Source organism: Triticum dicoccoides, chromosome 3A (assembly GCF_002162155.2).
Source record: "Triticum dicoccoides isolate Atlit2015 ecotype Zavitan chromosome 3A, WEW_v2.0, whole genome shotgun sequence".
NCBI classification, from domain to species: domain Eukaryota; kingdom Viridiplantae; phylum Streptophyta; class Magnoliopsida; order Poales; family Poaceae; genus Triticum; species Triticum dicoccoides.
Window position 1 is genome coordinate 318,434,855 of NC_041384.1, and position 9,091 is coordinate 318,443,945.

Genomic DNA, 9,091 nt, shown 5'->3' on the forward strand with positions numbered 1-9,091 from the left:
GTTGAATACTAAGAGAAGTTTGATGCTTGATGATTGTTTTGAGACATGGAGGTAATAATATCAAAGTCGTGCTAGTTCAGTAGTTCTGAAATTGAGAAATACTTGTGTTGAGGTTTGCAAGTCCCGTAGCATGCACGTATGGTAAAGATTATGCAACAAATTTGAAACATGAGGTGTTATTTGATTGTCTTCCTTATGAGTGGCGGTCGGGGACGAGCGATTGTCTTTTCCTACCAATCTATCCCCCTAGGAGAATGCGCGTAGTGCTGAGGTTTTTGATGACTTGTAGATTTTTGCAATAAGTATGTGAGTTCTTTATGAATAATGTTGAGTCCATGGATTATACGCACTCTCACCCTTCCATCCTTGCTAGCCTCTTCGGTACCGTGCATTGCCCTTTCTCACATTGAGAGTTGGCGCAAACTTCGCCGGTGCATCCAAACCCCGTGATGTGATACGCTCTTTCACACATAAACCTCCTTATATGTTCCTCAAAACAGCCACCATACCTACCTATTATGGCATTTCCATAGCCATTCCGAGATATATTGCCATGCAACTTTCCATCATTCCGTTCATCATGATACATTCATCATTGTCATATTGCTTACCATGATCATGTAGTTGACATAGTATTTGTGGCAAAGCCACCGTTCATAATTCTTTCATACATGTCACTCTTGGTTCATTGCATATCCCGGTACACCGCCGGAGGCATTCATATAGAGTCATCTTTGTTCTAGTATCGAGTTGTAATCATTAAGTTGTAAATAAATAGAAGTGTGATGATCATCATTATTAGAGCATTGTGCCAAGTGAGGAATAAAAAAAGGGAAGGCCATAAAAAAAGAGACGGCCCCCAAAAAAAGAGAAGGCCCAAAAAATGAGAGAAAAAGAGAGAAGGGACAATGTTACTATCCTTTTACCACACTTGTGCTTCAAAGTAGCACCATGATCTTCATAGTAGAGAGTCTCTCATGTTATCACTTTCATATACTAGTGGGAATTTTTTTATAGAACTTGGCTTGTATATTCCAACAATGGGCCTCCTTAAGTGCCCTAGGTCTTCGTGAGCAAGCAAGTTGGATGCACACCCACTAGTTTCTTTTATTGAGCTTTCATACATTTATAGCTCTAGTGCATCCGTTGCATGGCAATCCGTACTCCTTGCATTAACATCAATCCGTGGGCATCTCCATAGCCCATTGATTAGCCTCATTGATGTGAGACTTACTCCTTTTTTGTCTTCTCCATATAACCCCCCATTATATTCTATTCCACCTATAGTGCATATATTGCGTGAAAGTTTATAGGTTTGAGATGGTCCGATATCATTGTGACGGGAATTCTGTCTTGGTGTCTCCTGACATTTAGGGGTTGTGGCAGTTGATACGTCTCCAACGTATCTATAATTTTTTATTGCTCCATGCTATATTATCTACTGTTTTGAACATTATTGGTCTTTATTATCCACTTTTATATTATTTTTGGGACTAACCTATTAACCGGAGGCCCAACCCAGAATTGCTTTTTTTTGCCTATTTTAGGGTTTCGAAGAAAAGGAATATCAAACGGAGTCCAAATGGAGTGAAACCTTTGGGAACGTGATTTTCTCATCGAATAAAACTCAGGAGACTTGGACCATACGTTAAGCCAATTAACAGGAGGCCATGAGGTAGGGGGCGCGCCTGCCCCACCCCCACCCAGGCGCGCCCTCCACCTTCGTGGGCCCCCTATTGCTCCAACGATGTACTTCTTCCTCCTAAATATACCCACGTACCCCCAAACGATCAGATACAGAGCCAAAAACCTAATTCCACCACCGCAACTTTCTATATCCACGAGATCCCATCTTGGGGCCTGTTCCGGAGCTCCACCGGAGGGGGCATCGATCACGGAGGGCTTCTACATCATCATCCAAGCCCCTCCGATGAAGTGTGAGTAGTTTACTTCAGACCTACGGGTCCATAGTTAGTAGCTAGATGGCTTCTTCTCTCTTTTTGGATCTCAATACAATTTTCTCCCCCTCTCTCGTGGAGATCTATTCGATGTAATCTTCTTTTTGCGGTGTGTTTGTTGAGATCGATGAATTGTGGGTTTATGATCTAGTCTATCTATGAATAATATTTAAATCTTCTCCGAATTCTTTTATGTATGACTGGTTATCTTTGCAAGTCTCTTTGAATTATCAGTTTGGTTTGGCCTACTAGATTGGTTTTTCTTGCCATGGGAGAAGTGCTTAGCTTTGGGTTCGATCTTGCGGTGTCCTTTCCTAGTGACAAAAGGGGCAGCAAGGCACGTATTGTATTGTTGCCATCGAGGATAACAAGATGGGGCTTTTATCATATTGCATGAAACTATCCCTCTACATCATGTCATCTTGCTTAAGGCGTTACTCTGTTTTTAACTTAATACTCTAGATGCATGCTGGATAGCGGTCGATGAGTGGATTAATAGTAGTAGATGCAGGCATGAGTCAGTCTACTTGTCTCAGACGTGATGCCTATATAGATCATCATACCTAGATATTCTCATAACTATGCTCAGTTCTGTCAATTTCTCAACAGTAATTTGTTCACCCATCGTAGAATACTTATGCTCTTGAGAGAAGCCACTAGTGAAACCTATGGCCCCCGGGCCTCTTTCTCATCATATCAATCTCCATGACTTTATTATTGCTTTGCTTTTTTACTTTGCCTTTTACTTTTCACTTTGCATCTCTATACCGAAAATACCAAAAATATTATTTATCATCTCTATCAGATCTCACTTTCATAAGTGACCGTGAAGGGATTGACAACCCCTAAGCGTGTTGGTTGCGTTGAGCTATTGTTTTTGTGTAGGTACGAGGGACTCGCGCATAGCCTCCTACTGGATTGTTACCTTGGTTCTCAAAAACTGAGGGAAATACTTACGTTACTTTGCTGCATCATCCTCTCCTCTTTAGGGAAATCCAACGCAGTGCTCAAGAGGTAGCAGAAGTGTCCTGAGGAGTTGAGCTCCAAGGTGTTTTTGTCACAGTGCTTATCGTTTTAGTTCCAGAATACCAGAGGTCACTGACATCGAAAACGCTTCTATACTCTTTGTGGTGAGAGTAGTTTCACGACACAGAGTACAGGGGAGAGCGATTAGATGTATTGCCGCACCTAGTATAACAGATGTTTTCGAAGGTCTGAGGTATACGATTTTCGAGGTTTTCTTGGTTTTGTGTTGATGGATGGATACAGTTGGAGTGTAGGATTTGTTAGTTGTGTGAGATATTTGTGCCTCCCTGTATCCCCAACACCAGATTGCATAACCAGAAACTTTGGGGAATTAATAGGTGGGAATTCAGGTAGTTACCCAGGATTTCTTTTCAACAGATGTATGATTTGAGATTGGGGTCCAACGTCTAGTGGTTCGTTTTTCATGGTCGTTTTACAGTGGTCGCAATGCATCTTAAAGAGTCCTTGGCTATGCCGATTCAGGGAGGTCTCTTTTGTCATTCATGATGTTCGCTGTACGTCGTGCCCGTGGGGCCCCATCACGAACACTTTTGGCAAAATTTCTATGATACGTTTGTTTCCGGCTTATTCTGCTGGCCAATCCTTTGTTTTGGTTTGGTTCTGGTATTCAAGTTGCTTCGAAGTCAAGTGTTGATTCCATACCTTTTCCTAAGCGGTGTTCTCATATTTTTATGGGAGTGCATTTTTCTTGATCATCGAGATTGTCATTTCAATTCTTTCCAACCAGTGTGCTTCTCTTCAAGAGAATTCAGTCATCCTTTTCATTTGCAAAATCAATTCTCAATTTTCTCAATGGTGTCTGTTCCATCCATCCTAAGTTGTCTTCATTTTTTCCATCATCCCAACCTTCTTTGTCAAGAAGTCAAATTCTGAAATCATGGTCCTTTTATTCATGAGATGTCTCTTCATTATCCGCTTCAATGCTCTTACCCGGTGATTTCTTATGAAGATGCTCAAAAGCTTTAATTTCATCATTCTTAGTTATCATTTTGTTTCCCGGTGGACTAAATGCAAGCTTTTGGTGTTAAGCATACCCCTTTCGTTGTTTCAATTGCTTTCTCATGCCAGTGCACCTCTTAATCATTCACCTCTCACTTTCCATTTGTTCCGAATTGTTGAAGATATCTCGGAAGATTCGTGCTTCTATTCTACATCCGTTCAAACTGTTTTGAGGTTGTTACCTCATTTAAGCCATGTAATTCAAACGGTGCAATCTCTGTTTAAAATAATTTCAACGGTGTTTCTTTTGAGTGGGCCCTAACCCACAGGTCTTTTCCCAGGATCTTACCTCACTCTTCTAATTTTTCTGGAGCTATTCTCAAATTCATTAAAGTTTGACATAAGAATGAATTACCATTAGTCATATGCCTTCTAAAAGATCGCTTTCAAATTCTTTTCATATTTGGCTCAATATTTCTATTCTTCATTATTTCGGAGTGTCTCAACAATTCATGGTGGTGTTTCTCGTCGTCATTCTCGAATTTTGAAGACCGAAGAAGAATTTCTCTTGAATCTTGGTCCGTTGTCTTGAAGATTCATGGTTCTAGCTTCATGCCATCCTCATGTTTATTACGTTTTTTAGAAATTCTTTTCTTACCCATCCGGAGTATTTTAGGAGTTGTTATTTTTTTGATTCCCTGAAGGCCATCATTCCAGAAGAATTCATCATTCATAACTATCTGCTCTCGCTTCCCCATTCTTACTGGTGCATCGTTCAAGTATTCTCTAGTCGGCTTGTCATATCTTCATTCTCCTATATCTAAATTCACTCAAGCATCTCTGTTAGTTTTCTAATTCATCCCGGTGATCGTTCCCTTTGCTTCATTCATTTTCAATTCTATGGTGGTTCATTCGAGATCCCTCTTCCTTTGTTCTTGTATCAATTAATTCCTTCTTTCCAAATCGTACCGGTGGTTCGTTGAAGACCTTCCCAAGTTTGTGCTATATCTTTGTTAATCCTTTCAAAGAAGAATAAGTAGTATGTCAAATCCGTTGCTAGTCATCAATTTAAGTTGATGAATGATGAACATACAATATATCTTATTCTTGTTTTCCTCAAGGTGATTTAATTCCTTATTCCATAGTTTGTTCATGATATCATATTCTTGGTTCCAAGTCATCTTTCCTTCTTCCGGAGTTCCAAGTTCTCTCGGTTATTTCTTTGCGAAGCTCCATTGAAATCATCACAAGGTTTCATCTTGTTATTTTGCACCCTTGAATTCCTTCCTACCATTTCTTTCTCTTACCGGAGTTCTTCACGAAGGCTCAACATAGTGGTTTGTCAAGGATTCCTTTCCTTGTTCTATTGTTCTTCAAGATTTCTCTCGAAGTTAAGATCCGCCAAGCTATACTCTAAAATAAACATGGTGTTCAACACATGTTTTGTTTTGAGGAGTTCAAGCATTCTTCATCTTGCATTCCAAAGTGCACTCCCTTCTCTCTTATCTTTTGAGGTGGTAGTATATCATTCTTTATTCATAAGGAGTCTCTAAGTGAAGTTGTCAAGAATGAGATATTTTAAATCCATCAATCTCTTCATTGGAGTTATCTTGGTATAGATTACACCTAAAGTCTTCCATTAGGATTGTTGCTATTATAGTGTTTATCAATGATCCAAGTGTTCCCTTATCCTCTCGGCAAAAGAAGTTTTTCATCTGTTGTTCATCTCAAGCAAGCAATTTTTTTGTTATTGGCAGAATTTCACCTCAAATTTTGAGATGTTTTCCATAAGCCCATAACAAGCTTATCCTTTCGTTGTTGATAATCCAACAACTCCGTTCTAGCATTTCATGTAATCATGCTCTTTCAAGATCTTGTTTTCCTCCGTTTATTCCATTCCATTCTTTCATTTCTTCTGGAGTGTTGTTTGTATCATTCCTCTTTTAACCGGAGTCGCACCAAGTGTTTTCATTTTACCAAGTTCATATTATATTCCTTCCATTTCGAAGCGGAGCGTTGTCATAATTGATCTTTATCGTTCCTTGTACATCTCGTTTCAACCGGAGTGCTTGCATGTACTTCTTGTCCATTGTAACCCTTTTCTTATGTTTTTCAACCAATAAGGTTCTCGTAATGTTCCTTGTTCCTCCTTTCTAATGGAGTGTTTTCAACTTCGTTCACATCCGTTGCATTATTTCTTGCAAGCTTATTCAACCTCTCAAGGTTCTTTGGTTTCACTCGTTTGTCAAGAAGCGACTTAGTTTTACCTCTTATCTTCCTCTTCCGGTTGCCATCCCTGGATCTCGGGGTGAGATCTCTTGTAAGTGGAGGAGTGTTGTGACGACCCAAGACCGATGCTCCAGAAGCCTTCCAGTTATTTTGTTGTTGCAGTGTGTTTCATTTTTCTTGTTGCATTTCATCATGGCATCATGTGCATTGCATCCACATGCTTTCATAAAACTTGCATCCGCTCGTAGTGCCACTTCCCGTTTGTCTCCGTTGACCTTTCTCAGACCCCTTGCAACCTGGATCTTCGTTGCCTCTCTTGCCTAAGCCGGAGTCTCTCTGCACAGTGCAGAAACCCCCTCACGTGCATGTCCGAAACTTACCCAAACCCACCCCTCTCCATCATCACCGTTGGGTTCGGATCATCCCGAAACATACCCAAACCCACCCCGCTCCATCATCACCGTTGGGTTTGGATCATCCCCAAACATCCCGAAAATATCTTTGGTTCATTATTGGACTCCCGTACTCATTTATTCTCGACCGCCGGATTACGATCGGAGGGTCCAACCTTAATCCTATTTCTCTATATATAGTGCACCCACTAACTAAATCAGATCAAACACTAGCCTAACCCTATTCCCCTTCGCGCGCCGCCACCCAGTCTCCATGTCGGTGGAAACGACACCTATGGGGTCACTGGGATCCCTTCTACGGTTGGCGAGCGCGATGTTGTGCAAAGAGCGGGTCTGACAGGAAGCACACGGGTCGTTTACCCAGGTTCGGGCTGCGAAGATGAGTAATACCCTAGTCCTGCTTTAGTGGATGTATTCGAGTGTTCTTGTGTTCTTGAGCTAGCTACGGGGTGCAACTTGCCCAAAAGAGCCGAATCCCCCTCCTAGTCACCTCAGGCCTCCTTTTATAGGAAAAAGGGGTTCCCACAGTGGCACACAAGAGGTGGAAAGGCCTATAGTCGATGAGCCCATCCTCTAGGGCCGTCGGACAAACGCATTTAATGCACTGCCGACATGCCCTCCTTGCTTTATCGGGGACGCCAGGGAAGCATGTCCCAGTCGTCGCCGCCTTGCCTGGTCTCGACACGCGTCTGAGCTGATGAGTCGTCACGGCGCCATGTTGGCTGGCTGCTGGGCTGACGCGATGGTGGATCTTTCATGCAGGGTCACACGCTGCCACAGAGGTGCTTGCTGAGTCAGTGTAGAGGCCGCCCGTCGGCACGCAGGTGCCTGCCCAGCTGGTTGAGCTAGCAGCTACTTGGGGACAGCGGTGGAGTCTTGGCTGGTGCGGGCCTGGCAATGGCCATGCTGATGCCCTCGACAAGGGTCTTGCCGTGGCGTTGTAGTCGTGCCTGGCAAGGGTCTTGCCGGGGATCATGTGGATTTCCTCGGCTAGGATCCCGCCGAGGGTCGCCGTCTTCTGGTCCTTATTTGTTCTCACATGTTTATGATCTTGACGAAGATTTGCATGCCACCACAGAGGCGCTTCCCGAGCCTTGGTTCCAATTTAGTCGGTTGGGTTGAAGCCTGTGGGCTCAAGGGTGGTTTGCTCCACTGGCATCGGGCAAGTTGCCCCGGCAAGGTTCTTGCTGGGGCTGCGGAGGCTGTCTCGTAAAGGATCTTGCCGAGGGAGTCCCTGCACTTCTGGTCTTGGCGTTGCCTTTGTTGTCTCGTGCTTCGTCTTCTCTCCGGCTTCCCTCCTCTGCCCTACTAAGTGTGGCCCTGGCGCGCGGCTCTGACTGCCCGTGCACAAGTACAGGGGTCAAAAGAAGAGCCCCCTACTTTTGTACACAGACACTCCACCTTCCTCAGTATCCTCCACTACCAACCAAGCCAGCCGACAGCCTCCCTCCATCCTCGGGATCCCACCCGATCCAGCCACCATTTCTCCTTCATTTTCAGCGCCACCCCAACCAGCAGCCTCCACCTTGCCCCGATCCAAATCCACTAAGCCCACCCGCGTCTGAACCAACCAACACCCGATCCCCTCTGCCCAAGCACATCCCCAAGCGAGCTTTTGCTTGATCTGTGCCTCCACCTCCCGAGCACATCGTCCCTGGCCTCCTCTCGCCTCACTGGACTCCTCTCGCAGCTTCCTCCGCTTTAAGCCTCGCCGGAGCAAGCGAGCCACCGCTGGACTCCAGCAAGCCCTGCCGGAGTCCAAGTTGTCGTCATGCCCGCGACCATCTACTTATTTTTTCATGTGTCCTCTTGCTCTGCATCGATCCGCTGGCATCGAGAGGAGATGCCCCTGCACCGAGCTGTCCCTGACCTCCACCTCATTGCCACGCCGCCACCTTGCTCCGCCCTTGCCATCGTCCCTCCAGTGAACAACACCAATAAGTCATCATCACCGCACCTACTCCCTTCCACTGTCTCTTCTTTGCTGAAGCTTCCGCTATCTCACCCGACCCCCTCTCTTGCCGCTCTCTGTTACAACGTCTGAATCCGCACCTCCTTTCATTCCCTGCACCGCCAGGTCGCCGGAGCAGAAGCTCCATCCGCCACCATCGCCATCGTAGTCCCGCTGCTGCGTCTTCTATTTGAGGGAGACGAGCGCCACGACCTCAAGCTGCACGCATGCATCGATGGGGTAAGCGCTCCCGAGCACGTTGACTCGCCCTGCCTCGCCTCGATCTGCCTGCGTGGCCCGCAGCTAGTGCCAGACCTCCTCTAGTTCTAGTCGGACCTCGGCCCATGGGTGAGCAGCCCCAATAGCTCCTCTCCTGTGCACTATTGGCCCAGCCAGTTTCGGCCCGCTTATATTTTTTTCAGCACATGCGAATTTAGCATTATCCATAGAACTGCAGTTTTACAGAAAGACCCTGGTGTTCACGCATTTAATAACTCCACAACCATGCATCGGGTTAAAATGATTTAAATATGTAAAATTTCTAGAATTTCATC